Here is an 18,041-nt window from a genome sequence, read left to right on the forward strand (position 1 = left end):
GTATGCTAACTGACTGAGATTATACCAAGAAGCCAGGGTCTTTAGTGAAATAATACCAATAGGAGTTATCTACAGCACGGTGCTTCCGCACACATTATTTCATTGCATTAGAAATGAAAAGACACCAGCTTGGGATTTGGAGAAACTATCCTCTCCAGCCTCTGTTTCCCCATCTGTAAAATTTGCAAAATACCATCACCTCCCTCAAGTTGTGAGGATTAAATGAAATCATATTTTCATGCCATCCAGCTCAGCATCCAGCACTGACCACCTCTAGAAGGTAGATAGGCAGACAGCGATCATGATAGCAAGTAATTATTGAGCTCCTACTGCATGCCTGCCTCCGTATCAAGAACTTTCGGCGTATAGGTATTGTTAAAAGCCCCACTTATGATTCTGAGTCAGCAGAGCCCTTGGGGAGCAGGCAGGGCAGGTGGAATCATCATTCTTCCCGGTCTACAATTCAGGAGGTGGTACAGGAAACAGAAGTTGTTTGTTGATGGCAGAACTGGGAAGTTCAGGTTTTCTCAATCTAAAATCCTGAGTCTGGGCCATGGCATGTCAGTGGCCTGTCCCAGTGTCTTGGTGTCTCATTTCTAAGGGTGATCATTTGCTTTCTGCTGGCCTTTCTTGTTAACAAATGCAGTAGCATCTGTGATTGTTATTAACAATATTCACAGCCACAAACTCTGAAGGAGGAGAAGCTGTAATGCCTTGCATGCCTCGGGAGAGGTCTGTGGCTCCCACCAGATGTGCCCAGAGCACCCATCCAAAGGCCTGGACGGACCTGATTTAATGAGGTTGTTAGCTAGCTCCCCATGGTAGTGAGAAGGAGCCTTGCTGGGAGAAGCTTCGCATCCCCTAGGAGGTCTTTGCAGGTTGATGGACCAAACTGTGGGAAGTCGGAGGTCTGGAGAAAGAGCTGGGAGTCTTCTTATGTGGAAAAATCCTCTGAGCAGGTACACGATCTTTTCCACGTCCCTGTGGGGACCACCCACACGCTGTGTACCCTGGAATGGGGAGGGGAAGTGAGCATGTGTTTTTACTTAGGTGTGGGTCGCTCAATCGTGTAAGTGTCACTGCCTACATTGTTTCAGCGGCCCCTGGGTCCTGAACAGTGGCTCTGACTCCTTCGCTCTGGTTTTGATCATGCAAGTTGAAAACGAATCCACAGAAGTTGGAGGAGGACTGAGTCATCAGCGTACCTTCCTTACTTGCCCAAGGGTCGAGCATGTGTCTCAAGCTCACACAGCCAGCTGGTGGCGCCGCCAGCCCTAGGACCAGGAGCAGCCTAGGAGTAGCCTCAGGCCAGGGCAGAAAGAGCCAGCAATTGCCAAAGAGCACCCAGCCCGGATTCTGCTTTCTCTAGAAAACGCAGTGGCAGGGTGAGCTCCTACATTCAGGAGTATACTCAGCATCCTTATTTGTGTCATCCCGTGGGTCCCCACATCAGCCTACAGGGTTCATGCTACTTTTCTATCCACTGTACAGATGACTGTGGCCCAAGGTCATAGAGCAAATAGGGGGCAGAGCTGTGGGTGTTTTTTCTTCTCACACTGCTCAAGGCTAGCCTGATGCCTGAACAGATCCTTGCTGCGGCGGGAACCCTCCCTGCTTAGCTTTATTTTCAAAGACCTGAGGGACTCTGGAGCTACATTGCAGGTGTCCCATTATCACTCATTTTTTGCCCGTGCCCCTCTCCTGACACCCGTGTCCATTATTTGGAGACAGCTGTGTGCAGTGGTGTGGTGTGAGCGTTGCTTCCCCGGCTGGAGTCTGCTGTTGATAGCTAAAATTTGAAGCCCGGCTCTTGATTCCAGTCCCCTTTAAATGCAGACCTTCTTTACGGAGACGGTGCACCCCATAATTCTTGGTTCAACTTCTGTAATTTGTATCTGGAGCTTTCCCAGCTCCTGGCCTGGAAGATGAACAATAGGAGAATAATCGGGTCGCAGGCGGTGAGGGAGGAACTGAACTGTGGGGAGAACGAGGGATAACCGGGGAAGCCGAAGGGCTGAACTTGGACTTCAACCACAGCCCCACTGGGGGCCATTTCAGCTCAACATGAGTCTGCATTCAGAGCCTCTCGGCATCCAGTGCGGCCAAGGCCAAGGCGGGACCCTCAGCCAGCCACACAGGGAGGAGCGACACGGCAGAGCAGGGGGACCTGGCGTGCGGTGGGTATTGACACAGGGCACCTGGGAAGGTGTCTGTGGGTGGCACGAGGCCCCGACTCTGGTATTTCCATTCCTGCCTGATGAGGCCAAGTGAGCCCAGTCCTCCCAGGGCAATTCCAGCACAGCTCATTTGTGCCTGTTCTACAATGGTGTTGATAAAATCCCCACGGAGTCCTGGAGCATGTGTGAGGAGTTCCCACCAGAAATCTAAACAACGCCCTGGCGTTGCTGACAGCTTAATAATGTGACAAAGTTCAACTCGTTCAATGACAGGGACAAGAATGCAGCTGGGCTGGTCTGACCTAGAGCTTTACACATACCCTCCCACCCCCCAGTGCTGACCTAGCATTTGACAAATAACCTTTTCTTAGCCTCCTCGAAGGCACCAGACAGAACCAAGTGCCACAAAGGGGCCACATGCCACCGTTAAAATGTTAAATGGAGTGGCAAGGGCCACCAGAGTCCCCGGGGGCTGACATTTATCTTTATTATTATTATTATTAATAATGCATGTATTGCTTTTTGGTGCATTCCAGGGTTTTTTGCACTCCTAAATCACGCGGTGATACATCAGCAGGCCCGATAAATCACCCAATGAACCCAAATTCAATGCAGCTGTCAGGCCAGATCCGAGAGAAGCGGAGTTAGCTTAATTGAGCTACAGCAGGGAACCAACGGGCGTTGCCCAGAAAATCAGAATAATAGCAGTGTTGCTGGTGACATTTCAAGAGCTAGACATGAACTGCTAGCTTCAGCTTTAATTTTATAAGAGGGAATGGGGGGGACGGGTGCAGGGAGAAATCCAGACTTCAACAAATATTTAAGCTCTTATTTTTTTTTTTTTCTGCCTCAAAGCCAGTACAATGAGTTCCACATTTCGAAATTTCAGTAGAAGGAATTCCACTTTTTCTTCTTTCTCTAGCTTCTCCTCATTTCTTCTGCCTGCTAACCTCCTCCACTCCATGCCCCTTCCCTACAAAAACAAAGCTGAAAGCAAAGGAACAATGGGATTTGAGTTGGAGCCAATTGAATGGGCCAAGAAGTTACATATGGAGCCAACAAATCATGGATCCATGAAGGATATTACTGATTTAAGGTTATGTATGTTAAAGCCCGAATCTTAACAGCATTCATAAAGGTAAAGGTAAGTAATGGAGAGGCTTAACCGACAGAAAATAAGCTTTTCCCCTGCTGCCCTGCCTCTCCCGTCAGACTTGCAATGTGTCTCAGCCGGAGAAGGACGGCCAGCCACAGCTTCTCCCTGTTAGCTGACAAAAGGAAAGGCCTCGGCCTTACACACCGAGGAAGGACAAGTTCAGCCGGATCCTGCATTTATACGAGGCCTCAGATACCATGGTTTTATTTATTTTTGTGTGCACGAGTGTGTGTATTTCTTCTTCAGATGTTTTGGGGTTACCAGAAAAACCATTCCCTTTCCCCCCTTAATTTCTAAAACTGTGTGTAATTTCAGGGAAATTTGATCCATGTATTTCAGATTCATTTGCACATAATCATGAAAAATCTTTCTGGAAAGAGCTATTTTCTCCCCCAAGAGACTTCGGTGCCCTGTTTTAATAAGCCCCAGGAGTGCCCTTCTACCCCAGGTCACCCTCTCCCAGTGCAGAAGGTTGTGTTTGGCCAAAGGAAAACCAGTCTGACCACCGAGGGCATGGGGTCTGGTTTGAAATGTCGAACATGTGAATTTGGACTGGGTTTTGGCAGAGGGAAAATGACTTCCCCTGGCCCCAGTGTTTACACAGAGAAAGAAGTCTTCCTTACCAAAAAAAAAAAAAAGAAAGGAAGGAAGAAAGAAAGAAAGAAAGAAAAAAAGATGTGAAGATGTACAGATCCACTCTGAAGCCCTCGGCGTATGAGTGTTAGCCTCCGGTTCACAGGTTCAGAAAAGAGCAATTGCTGCTTTACTTTGAGGTTCTTTGAGAAAATGCTGTCGCCCAGAGCCTCCCAACTACCAAAACCACCCCGGAACGCTCTTGGATGGGTTTCCAGGGCCATAGCAGGTCTGTGTCCAGGACACGCATTTCCCCACCCTCCATCCGCAGCAACCCAACCACTGCATTGAAGCCACAGTGGCATTCCTTCAATCCAAAACAAACATGTCATTACCAATCTCAGATTAATTGATGCCATTTGCGTGCCCTGCCTGTTGGGTTTCAACTGGAACCCGCCCAACAGCAATGGCCACCACCCTTGCAAACCTCAAGGCGCTCACAACTCTGGCCCTTGGCAGAATTCCCTTAGCTGTTCCTCATCACCCCTGAGACTCCAAGCCTCCTCTCCTTCCCACTCCCTTCCCACTCTGAGGCTTTGGGTAATTTTGAAATGAGTTTCTAGTAGAATGAGGTTATCTGTAAAGTGGAGTTTTGCTTTGAGTAAATGTCTCTGCTGTATTTCATGAGTTTTTAAGATACACATTTGTTTCTGTTTTAACACCCCTGAAATTAGGATTTTCCTTACAATTGATGATGAGAAAGCGTTATGGTGAAGTCATGGAAAGCATTTCCCTTTTTAGGCGTACATGTGGTAATGGTGCATCTGGTCTGGGCCTCAAAGAGATATATGATCGCTTTTCAAAACACAGATAAACTTTTACCTCTCTCGCTCATTCTTTCTCCATTCATTCTTCGGTAAGCATATACTGACCACACGCCTGACTGCGCAGCAAGGGGATTGGAACAGTGTTGAAATGGCCTCTCCCTTTCAGAAAGTTATAATTTAGTTCTAGACATAAGTGAATACATGACCAACCTCTGCAAAGTGCTAAATTAGTGGTGTGGCCAGAAAGTGGCGGAGAAGAGCAAGATGGAGCCACAGGGTGGGATGGAGAGACTGAGCCAGGGGCCAGGCAGCCCCATTGCTGGCTTGGCTCTGTGCTCCCACCTGTCAAATGAAGGACTTGAGGCAGATCGGAGCATCCCAGTGTGTGTCCCATAGAACAGAGTCCATGGGAATGCTTTGGGAGAAGAGGGTTCCACAGTGGGGGGGTGGGGCATTGAGAGATGTCGCCATGTTCCTTTTTCAGGGACTCCCAACACATATTAGCTTATTATGGGCTCTGAGAAGTTGTACCATGAAGGACATGTTTAAATTTTGTTTAACTCAGTGTTTCCCAAATATATTTGTCCCTGGAATCCTTTCTTTCACTCAATACAGCTAGCGCTGTAATAAACCTTAGGAAAACTGCAAGTCTATTCCAACTCCAACATTCCAGGAATTCATGAGACAATGTGGAGCTGTGGTGCATGGGGAGAAGCAAGTCTGAGAGAAGGGGCGTGAGCTGTGCTCGTAGTGTGATGGGCTCCTGGCACGGTGGCATAGTGTACTTAATAGAGTTTAATAAATATAGTATAATTTAATCATAATAGTATATAGTATAATAAATACAGCATACAGTGCTGGGTACCAGGAACTCAGAAATAAGTAAAACACTGCCTCTGACCTCAAGTGGCTCCTAATGGGGGAGAAGACTGGATGTTACCAAATGGTCACAAGAAAATGTATACCTGGCTTGTCAGTTGTCATTGGAGGTAGAAAGAAAGGGCCTTGAGGAGATGAAGCATGCCTGGAGGAAAGCAGTGAAGGCTCCCTGCAGGAGGAACCATCAGAACTGGATCTCGAAGAAGGGGTTGAATACCCAGGTGCCTGAAACAGGAGCAGAAGGAGAGCATTCTAGGCAGGAAGAGGAACATGAATAGAAAAAAAGGCAGTAGAATGCTTACGTAGCTTGTGGTAGCTGGAGGGCAAGATACATGGTGATGAAGGGTGACTAGTTAGGTTGGGAACAGACCATGAAGTGTCCGACTCAGCAAGTAATAACAACAAAAGGGGAGACTTAATTATCCCCCATAATAAGGAGTCTGGAGGTCCATAATGAGAGGGTCTAGGACTGGCCCAGTAGCACAATGAGGCCTCCAGGGGCCTGCGCTCCTTCCATCCCTCTCCTTGGCCATTCCTCACCATGTTGGCCTTTCATCCACATGCTTTTGCCTCATGTCAACAGACGCTGCCGCAGAACCAGGCATGTTTCTGGTGGGTGATACGCCTTATCCTTAAACATAGGCATTCGGAGATATCTTTTAGGCAAGGGAAGCGGGCTTTTTTGCTAAGAGAAGTGATATGATCAGTCAGACAGGTGTTTGATGTGTAAAGTGTAAGATGACTTGGTCACAGTGTAAAGGCAAGAGGGGAAGAAGAGGGCCTGGAGGCAGGAGACAGTATAGAATTGAAATTATCCAGGCAGAAAAGTCTTGCATGTTAACACCAAATCCCTAGCAGGACTCAGAAGAAGGAGGCAATAGGAAAAAAATGCTTCTCTTTTGTTACGTAAGGCAGCTCCAGGCAGCCCCAAAGACTCGCCTTCTCTCCCATTGGCTAGAACTTGGTCACATGACCACCCATAGCACGAGGGAGGCCGAGAAGTCCAGTTTCAGGCAAAGGCAAATGCAGTAGGCCTGAGGCCACTCAGGGTTTGGGCACTGCCGCTGGGCTGTGGCCCGGATTTCATGAAGCGCTAAGATTTGGCAGTTACTGGTTACAGCCGTAAGACTGCCTTTTGTAATTCATGAGAATCCCAATGCTTGGTAACTATGGCTTGATGTATGAGGAACTGAACTATGGCAACTGCGATTTTGGGGAGCGGGGGCATGTTGGGGATGGTACCCTTCACCGTTTCATCTCTTCAGAGGTTGATAATGATTTGTAACTACCCAAAATGTGACAAGCTGTCAAAAATACATAAAAAGTGCTGTGTATCTCATGAAATAAGTTTTCAATAATTCCAACTATTTCATTAAGGGTTAAAAATAAAAAGACAATTCAGTTGAGAAATCTAATTGAGAGACTCCCCATCCCACCCCTGCCCCACTATCTAACTCAAGTGTAAGCCTCCCCTAAATATTTTAATCATGTCGCACCCATGATGTCAACAGAAAATCACTTTTTTCCCCAAAGAAGCCGGTCTGATGGAGAGGGTGGGATCTGGTCAGTCCCTTAAAGTGGAAGCGTATAGAAAATGCTTCCCCGTTGTGGATACAAATCTGACAGAGGAAAGATGAAAAGATGGGAGGGACCTGCAACTCTCTGGTTGCCTCCTCTGAATCTAATTTCGAACAAAAACAAGGCTGATGGAACGAAGTCATAGAAACCCAGGGAGAAAGGGGTCCTCTCATTCTAGACTCTTAAAAGCTAAGGGAGCACTCCGTTTTTAGGATATCTACAGCAGACCTTCCAGAAGATATATTCAATAGGGTCCAAGAAAAATAAATATGATGGCATGTCAAGGAGCTTCAAATGTGATGGCCCAAACAAATGGGAGGCCCTCAAAATTCTGAAAACATGAGCTTTGTGAGGAAGCAGAGCTCCCCATCCAAAGTAACTAATATGGCACAGGAACTCCTTTCACAGATTTCCATGGGATGAAAACAGGGGGACATAAGTGAAGATGGATGCTAAAGAGTGGGATCAGTTGGCCAGAATAGAATCTGGAAGATTAGCTCCCAATGAATTCAGCCTTTTAACCTGACTACCATAACAGCTTTCCTGGGTCTCTTCAGAGTAGGTCCTGAAATGGGTTGGTCTTCCCCACAGGATGGGGAAGTCAAATCTTCAACACCTTACCCAGGTGCAGCCCTCAGTCCTGACGCTGCCCATGCTTTGACCTCCGCATCTGGGTCAGTAACGGAAGGTGAACCCCAGGGAAGACACTTGCCTAACCCTCCACACTTGGGTGTGCTCTGAGCCACCCCCACCCCATCCTTGTCCGTGTAAATCACACCTGCACAGACCCCTTTCATCAGCCCAGCTTCAAGTGGCAATTTAAACCTTTTAAGGCCACCTGTCGAGCACCCACTCACTGGATTTCCTTTTATCACCAGCTCGAGGGGAGTAACTGGATAACATAATTATGAGGCAGGAGAATGGGGTGTTTTGATTTGTGTTCTTTGAGGATTAGCCAAGTGCCCCACTGCCAAATCCGTGATCACCTGAAAGGAAATCTGAAGGGAGAACCTGGCAAATAAGTCTTCCAGGTGCTCTTCAGGCAAAGGGCTTTGAAAATGGCCTTTTCTGCCTTTTTCTCGTCACTGCAGAGCTCAAAGGCATTTGGGGTGGACAAAGCTGGTGGGTGCCTCCTTGCACAATGAGGTGGAGGTAAGCAAAGAAAGACGTTTTCCAAATGCCCAGAGCCAGGGCAAGACAGTGGGAAGCCCTTTGGATGTGGGATTATGTGCAAAGTAATGATATGGAGCCAGACCTCTGATCTCCTGAGCATTCTCGAGACATTACCTGGGCCTCCTTCAGTGTGGAGGCTCTTGAATGCTTACAGGGAATGCCAGGGAGGTGGCAGGAAGAGGCAACTTTGTCTCAGACTTCAGGGTGTGTAATGCGGAAATCCCATCTTTGATGCAGGAGACAGCCTCCCTGAAGATGCTTGAGTGACAGTCCAATTTGGGTTGGGAATATGTGGAAACGTATCAAGAAGGGGCACATGTAAGGACATTTTTAGAAATGAACAAATACACAGTATATTAGTTTCCAGGGCTTCCGTAATAAGGTATACCATATCCTGGGTGGCTTAAAACAATAGAAATTTATCTCTCCTGGTTCTGGAGACCAGAAGTCCACAGTCAAAGTGTCGGCATGGCCATGCTTTTCCAATGCCTCTAGAGGAGAATCTTTCCTTGTGTTTTTCAGCTTCCGGTAGCTCCAGCTATGGCAACATAATCTCTAGTCTCTGCTTCTGCCTTCACATGGTCCTGTTCCTTTGGCATCTATCTGCATCCAAATTTTCATGTTCTTATAATGATGCCCGTCATGTTGGATTTAGGGTCCAACCTAATCAGGTAGGACCTCATCTTAATCTGATTGCATCTGCAAAAACCCTATTTCCAGATAAGGTTATATTCACAGGTACTGTGGGTCAGGACTCCAACATTTCTTTTTGGGGGACATAATTCAACCCATAACACATGGATAGATAAAAAAGCAAAGTTACAATTGATATAACTTACCCCATGAGTAGCTGGAAAGCTGTGGAATCTTGGACCCATTGTCACTTCAACTTTGGGTTCACCCTCTAAAGGAGGCAATGACTTTTTAATATTTTGCTCTAATTCTAAAGAGAGATGATCTGTAATGTGTAATATAACATATAATAAACTCACATGTAGGGGCGCCTGGGTGGCTCAGTCGTCAAGCGTCTGCCTTCGGCTCAGGTCATGATCCCAGGGTCCTGGGATCGAGCCCCGCATCAGGCTCCCTGCTCCGTGGGGAGCCTGCTTCTCTCTCTCCCACTCCCCCTGCTTGTGTTCCCTCTCTCACTGTGTCTCTCTTTGTCAAATAAATAAATAAAAATCTTTAAAAAATAAAAAATAAAAAAAAATAAATAAACTCACATGTAATAAAATTATAATACAAATTTAGAAGGCGGATCTAAGCCTGAGGGGAAGGGAAGCCACTGGGGACCTACTTGCCACAGGAAGGCTTTAGGAGAGAGGGATGAAAAATATTGGGAGGGGGGAGGAAAATGATCCGCTGGTTAATAAATAGAATCCCCCCAGTACCTCCTGCTGATTATAGCATGAGTTGTTGAAGGTTGTGGTCAAAGATGAACTAACAAAGCAGCGCCTGAATATAGTATGTAGTCCTAAAATTCCCAGAAGGTCCAAGGGGTGGGTGGTGATGGGTGAAATTCCTGGGTGTTCCCAGAAGTAGCGGTTCAGAGAAGAGGACCAAAGTGAGAGTAGCTCCAGAGGGTTCACCCTGGGGGAACCCACAGGGCTTGAAGCTCAAGGCAGTGTGTGGCTCCATCTCACCTGTGGGCCCTCACCTGGGCTTGGCAAACCCAGGCTGCTGGGGATTCTCCACAGCTATGCGTTGTCCCTTCACCCAACGCTGGATCTGTGTGTCATATGGGCATTTTCTATCAATTACATTTCTTAATTTGATTCTGTAGGAAGGATCTGTTAACTGGCATTTCTAATATTCCTAGGATTTCAGGAAAATGATGATGCTGGCAATATTAAATTAACCAACTGGGGACGAAAATTCATGAAAAATGATACTGAGGATTGTGCCACAAGCCGGGTGGGACCCGGAAGGGATGAGTTCAGAAGAGAAGCATTATGGACATTTATAACTTTATTTCAAGAGCCTGTGGATGCACCGAATGGCCTTTAAAAAAAAAAATCACCCTCTAAGTTCACCAGGACCTGTCATAAACAGATTTTGATACATATTACATACTTTCCAAAATAGGGATGGAATACAGCACTATAGCATGTTTACATGACTTAAATAATAAAACATATAAAAAGGTGTACAGAGAAAAATCTTTTTCCTACCTTGCTCCCTTCCATTCAGTTCCCATCCTTCCTGGCAAGGAACATTATTATTAGTTTTTTGTTTATCCTTTCAAGGAATCGTCAAAAACTTGCCAGCCAGGGGCGCCTGAGTGGCTCAGTCGGTTAAGTGTCTGCCTTCGGCTCAGGTCATGATCTTGGGGTCCTGGGATCGAGCCCCGCATTGGGCTCTCTGCTTATCGGTGAGTCTGTTTCTCCCACTCCCTCTGTGCTCTTTCTTTCTCAAATAAATAAATAAATAATCTTAAAAAAAAAAACAACAAAACAGCTTGCCAGCCAATACAGATATATAATTCTGTTTTCCCTTATTTATGTATTTATTTATTTATTTATCTATTTATTTATAGAGAGAGCACGAGCAGGGGGAGGGGCAGAGGGAGAGGGAGAGAGATAATCTTAAGCAGGCTCCACACCCAGGGCAGAGCCCAATGCGGGACTCAATCTCTCAAACCCTGAAGGTCATGATCTGAACTGAAATCAAAAGTCCATCACTTAACCAAAGGAGCCACTCAGGCATCCCTCCTTTATTCTTTTTACCCAACTGGTAACGCACTTTATGCGTGTTTCTATGTTTATTCATGAGTGTAAAATGAGGTGTGTGCATATTTATTCATTACAGCATTGTTTGCAGTAGGCAAAATTTAGAAATAATTTCGGTGTCCATCAAAAGGGGATTGATTAAGTTATGGAGTATCTACATTACAGAATAGTATGCAGCTGTAAAAAATGAGGATAAGCATTTTGTGCTTATATGGAAAGATCTGGAGGGTATATTAAGTAAGTAAATAAGTATATTAAGTAAGATACAGGACAATGTATGCAGTATGTGCTCTTGGGGTAAGAATGGAGGGGATAAGAATATATATTTGCATTTTCTTGCAACTGAATAAAGAACAATCCGGAAGGATGCACAAGAAGCTAATAAAGTCTTTACTTACAGATGATGAAAGAAGTGTAACGATGAGGGATGGGGTGGTGAGATTTTCCAATATTAATTTTGTTATACTACTTAAAGTGTTGAACCACACAAATGCATTTTCTATTTAAAATACAAATGAAAATGAGACTAAATTAATTAAATGCATATTCCTGGGATCTGCTAATCATACCACCAGGAACTTATCCTACAAGCGTTTTCTCATGTATGTTCAAAAATACCACCAAGAATGTTCACGGCAGCATTATTTCAATGGCAAAAGACTGGAAATGACCTTATTGTCTATTAAATGTAGACTGGTTAAATGAATTAAGTTACACTCATACAGTGAAACACTATGCAGATGTTAGGGAAAATGTGAAATATATTAATACAGGAAGCTCTTTAAGAGATATTTAGTTAAAAAAATGCAGGATAAAACATCAACCTCCTGTTTTTTGATAAAATAAATCTGATGCATGTATAGGCATGACCATATCCTGTACTCTTCCAAAAAAGAACATGATATGCAACGTAATGTGTGTGTGTGTGTGTGTGTGTGCGTGCATTGAAAATTTCTGGAAGTTAATATAAGAAATTGTTAATACTGTTGTCCTCTGGGACTCAGGCGAGCATATTTGCAATAGGAAGTTCACCTTCTTCTCATTGTAATGCCTTGAAACTGCATGACTTTTCTTTTACTGTGCATGTTTTTTTCCAATTCAAAAATATTTACAAATACATCAATAAATAAACGTGCATCCATACAATGAAAATTGTACACCTCTAAAACAAACAACTGAGGAAGCCCTTTATGCACTTATACACAACAGTCTCCAGGAGGCATTGTTAAGGAATTTGTATTTTTAATTTTAGATGCTCCAAGGATTCCCATACTAAGCGTACTCGGTTCACACTTTGACCTGGTGATCGGGTCACAAAGGTTTTCGTTACTTTGGGTTTGATCGTATTACAGCTCTGCCTTTCAGACTAAGGAAGACTATTTTTTTTGTTTCAGTTCATCTTCCTCACCTCTAAGACCAGCTGTTGGTCTTTTGGGTTGAAATCCTAGCTCCTACTGGCTTGTGAACATTAGCCACTTGCTCAATGGCTGTGGGCCTCTGATTCCCTTTCTGTAAATAAAAAATGGGATACATTATGGGACTATTATAAGAATTTGAGGTAATTGCAATACACACTATTTAACATGTGAGGTCCCAAGGATAGGCATTCAACACGGTGACTGTTGCCGCCATTAATATTCCTTGGGAATACGTCCATTGAGAACCTGCAAACAGGAGTGACCACACCCTGGTTTTGCACTAGGAAGTAGAAAGCTTTGTGTGTCATGGCCAGTGCTGTTCTAGAGGAGCCCAGCATTTGGCTGGCCTTTTTGCCCACAGTAGCCTTGGGCTGGTACCTCAGAGAATCAATACTCTGTGGATGCAATTGGGGCTGTATTCTTACCTATATGGGGCATTTCACAGCCCCTGGTAGGGAAGCTTATTCCCACTTTTTAGACATAAATTGTACCCAGTGGCTTCCCCCTCAGGATACCTCTTGTTGTCATCTGCTACTCCCAGTCCTATTTGTGTTCGAGCCCATATTTATGAGAATATCTTTCAAAAGACGAAGTGAAGATGTCCTTGTAGGCTTTCTTTATTTTTAGAGAGTTAAAAACAACTGCCTCTCCATTTTCTCTCTCAGTGCAGCTCTGGGTCAAGTGGTCTCACTGATTATCCAGTTGGCTTTCTGCCTTGATGCAGTTATAGAATCTTTTATTATTGACTTTGGAGCTCCTTGCAAGGTACTCCAAAAAAGCATTTTAAAATAGTCTCTGGTGGGCAATTTACATTTTAACTGCTCCTTTCATTACCCCCCTCAACACCCTCATATAGTTCCCCTTTCTAGAATTAAATAACCACATGATAGCTTTTGGGCCCCATGTCTCTCTTGGTTATTGAACTTGGCCCTGTTGTGGTCTTAACTGTGCAATGGTTCAGTTAGAGTCTCGTGATCTTTTACATTCATCACCTTTCTTCAACATTTGTTTTCAGCTTCTATGGCATCTTGATAAATCAAGAGCAGGATAATTAGCACCATCTTGGTTTGGTTTTTTTGAGAATCTCTCTGAGAATCCCTGGCACTGTGACAAGAGATGGTGCTCAAGGAGTTGTGTGAGGCATGAGAATGGGGTGGGGGCAACAGGAAAGAATGAAGACAACCATTTTCCAAAAGTCCTTTGGTTCCAGATAAATGTAAAGTCTTTTTTCCCCATTAATTAATCCAGGATTTAAGACTGAAGATCTACCTGTCTCTTGGGTATTACTTTAGAGGCCATAGTACTCTAGAGACCATCACCTTAGAAATACAGACTTGGATTTCAGGTTTTCTGGCTTCACTTTTCTATCACACTTCCATAAATTCCATGGCAGGGCCTGCCAACTCACCATTTATCTCTCTCTTTTCACTTTATCCACACTCATCTTCCTTAAGGACAGGCTTGACCTTACTCTGAAGGCCAAAAGTTCAATGAATTTCTGGTAAAAATTTCTGGCAGAAAATAGCTCTTCACAAGCCCACTGCTAATGTTTCCAAAGCTATAAGTCAGAGAGGACCCATGCCCCTCTCGTGCACACACGTACGCTGCTTCCCATAGTGTTCCTAACACCTTTGAGGCTAAACTGGCTTTGGTCTAGGGTGGCAATCCTTGTGTTGCCAAAGTAAGGATTTTTCTTTTCTTTTTAAATTTTCTCATGTTTTATTTAAAGAAGGAATTCTACATATGCCACAGAGTCCTTGGGGTGCCTGGGTGTTGCAGTCATTTAAGTGTCCGACTCTTGGTTTCGGCTCAGGTCGTGGTTTCACAGTCACAGGATCGAGCCCTGCATCGGGCTCCATGCTCAGCAGGGAGTCTGCTTGAGTTTCTCTCTCTCTCTCTTGCCCTCTGCCCCTCCCCCTACATTCTCTCTCTCTCTCAAATAAATAAATGAATTTTTAAAAAAAAAAAAAAATATATATATATACATATATATATATATATTTCCACCAAGGAGTCCAAAAGAGAGCAACAGCTACCACAAGAACCAGTGTATACTCAACTCATTCAATGATGTGGCAGCTTCATGAAGATGTAGTAGCTAAATTGCAGAGGAGGAAACCAGCCCACTCCCTTCTGAGACAAAAAACCTAAAGACAGTAAAGACGGTGGAATTGTGCACTTAGGAGAGATCCTCAACAAGTGGATAAATAGGTAAGCATCAGGAATATTTCACTTCTCAAATTGGGAAGAAATGAAAAATGAGGAAACCCGATACTGGCAATGATGTAAGAAAATAAGTATTCGCATTCTTCTGAGAAGAGAGTGATTTTGGAACAATCTGGAGGTAAATTTAGTAATATATATTAGGTGCCTTAAAATACGCATGCCTTTTAATCTAGCAATTTCACCTCTAGAGGGGGAAAATAGAGGTAATGAAGAATCTAGCTTATTAGAACTTCATTATAATATTAATTATGAGTAAAAACTTAGAAATAGCCTAAAGACCAAATAATAGGCAGCTGGTTTAATGGAAATATGATACATAGGAATGATGTAGGAGATGAAAAGGGACATGGAAAGATGTTCATGATCTATGAGTAAAAAAAACAAAATTGAAAAATAGTATGCAGAGTGTTAGTTGACAGTTGCCAAAAAAAAAAAAAAAAAAAAACCGGGAAAAAATCACCAGAAAAACTTGGTTTAAAAAGCTACATTTATTAGATTGATTTCAATAAAAAAGAACATCTCTTTGATAGAGTCTTAGTAATATTTCAGAAGAAGGGAGTCAGGAGAGGATATTTACAGGGTTTTAGAGCCAGAGTCCAGTGATAATAAGGGGGGGGTCTCACCAGGCAGGGAACTGGTTGGGATTGGGCACTTTTGGACATAAAATTTTGGATTGATGGGCATAGCAAGGTAAGGTCCTGAAGCAAATATTGTTGAGCAAGCTGCTGGTCCTAGTAAGTAAGCAAGTAGCAAGTTTGTTACTATTTGTATCTAGTCCCAGTATTATGTGGCAGAGCAACAGGAAAAAGTGCTTTGGCTATACCTGTTTATCATCGAGACAGAAAAGTTTATTGGTTTCGGTTCTCAATAGCAGCTTTCTTTTTGTTAAAGAAATTATTCATGTTGACATTTCTATCTCACTAGAAAAAGTCTGGGAAGATAATTATTTACACATTAAAGGTGCTTATCTCTGCATGGAAGGATTACAGGTGCTCTTTCATTTCTTCTCTTTCACTTCTTCGCATTTTCTAAATTTTCTCTAGTGAACATATATGCAGGAAAAAAGATGTATTTGTTTAACTAATATTTAGCCAGATAGTATCCAGAACGATAGTATCCAGAGTCATCCTCACCTCAAAGCTTCTAGACCATTTCTAAATAGAACACCCAATCTACACAGAATTTTGTGGCCAACTTGGGAACCTGGCTAAATCATGACCTAATCACAACCGTGCAGTCCAGTAAGCATCAGGCAGCTTTTCATCCTTTCAGACAGACAATGAAATGCTGTGTAGACTGTTTAGAAGGACCCATTGTTCAGAAGTCTATTAGAAGCGTTTTTAACTGACACAGATGCCTATTTCTCTCCTTGACTCACTATTATCACTCCATTTCCAGAATTCTGGTGCAGTGGGAGCCTGGGACTGCAGGGACATGAATAGTGAGATACGAGGTGAACCCAGAAGCCTAGAATACTGTCTCGTGATCTCTCCAGTCAACCACTAATAACTATTTTTCAGCACATAATATTTGCTGAGTGCTAGACAAGGTGAGGTGTGGTACACAAATTGGATAATCTACACTCCATCCCTTAAAGGAGCTTGGTTTTTAATTGGGGAAAGAAAGTGACTAACACACAGGCACAATTCTGGACACACAAAATGGCATGCAACCAAGCACGGCTCCACAGGTGGATGCTATGCTGGCCTCCGTTACAGTATTTGTATCCTGGATCTTGTGTGGTCTAGACTCTGAGTCCTATATACGTTTACAGATAAGAAGTTTGGGGCATCGAGATATCCTAGTTAAAGGGAGGTTAAACTCCAACTTTTTTTTAATTTCCATACTTCTTATTGACAACTTTTCCAAAATTTGATCTGCTTTATTTTCTGCAGTTTATAACTGCAGCTTAATGAGCCTACTTGCAGAGCCCCAAGGTCGTTTTCATTGCACATAGATGTTGATTTCATTGAATAGAGACTAAAAAGATAGGAAAAAAGATGTGAATTGATTCCAAGATCGACTGAAGTTTACTTTAAAAGAAGAAAGAAAAAAACAAGCCCACCAGTTCCTAATACCTATGTATTTTCAGCTTCTTTCCATTAAGGAGGACCACAGTGAGACCTTCCAATAGATTGATGGTTCCAATTGGCTGAAATGTCATTTCCCTTTATAAAACACTTTATTACTTATAAGTGCGCTTTTTTTCTTTAAAGATTTTATTTATTTATTTGATAGAGAGAGAGCACAAGTAGGCAGAGCGGCAGGCAGAGGGAGAGGGAGAAGCAGGCTCTCCACTAAGCAGGTAGGTGGACGTGGGGCTCGATCCCACGACTCTGGGATCATGACCTGAGCTGAAGGCAGCTGCTTAACCGACTGAGCCACCCAGGCGCCCCATCTGTAAGTACTCTTTATCAGGGAACTCATTATCCCAGACAAGGGGTCTTAGTAACTAACCTTGTTGGAGAAATGGCCCAGAAAGGGGCTTTACTCAAGTTCATACAGTAACATAGTGACGGATTTAGGATTAGAAGTCCAATCTCCTGTTTTCAACCCTGAGCTTCCCCACGTCTGATACCCCAGGTGTTTTCCCACGAGGTAAAACTTACTGGGGATTCTGGGGATCTTAGCTACTAGACATAAAAATGAAAGAGACACAGCTCACAACACTTGTAAGTATAATGAGACGCTCTTGTTTCGGAGTTCAATTCTTGGCAGGTTTTCTGGAACAGGACTCCGTTCTCAATGCCAGACGCCAGCACGGCCACCCGCGCACCCCTTGGTTTCATTACAGCACAGCTGCAGAGAGATGAGGTCTCCCGTGTCCCCAGCCGTTGGTCAGCCTGCAGAGCCAACAAGGGAAACATGGAACACGTCTTGCCTGAGCAATCTGATGACCAAACCAGCTATTAAAAACAACAACAGCAATAATGACAACAAACTTGGCTCGTCCACCACTTGAATACCTTCGGCTGCTCATAATAACAAACAAACAAACCCCCTCCAACAACCCAGGATATATTATGGAACAGGAAATGCACAGTTAGAGCCAGGAATACAGTGGGCTGATTCCGCAGCTCGGTGGTCCCATCAGGTGGTGGACTCTTTCCATTCTTGGCACCTTTTGCAGTGCATTGCCTGACGCTTGCCCCTCCTCGTGGTCTCCAGTGGGGGGCAGTATTTCCAGGCCTCAAACCCACATCCGGAGGCAGGGACTTAAGGAGTCACTTCTTCAGAAGAAGATCTTTCTCAGAAGTTCCTAAACAAATCTCTTCTCCCAATACTGGGTGGAACGTGGTCAAGAA

This window comes from Leptonychotes weddellii, chromosome 8 (assembly GCF_054177405.1).
Source record: "Leptonychotes weddellii isolate Sample4059 chromosome 8, ASM5417740v2, whole genome shotgun sequence".
NCBI lineage: Eukaryota > Metazoa > Chordata > Mammalia > Carnivora > Phocidae > Leptonychotes > Leptonychotes weddellii.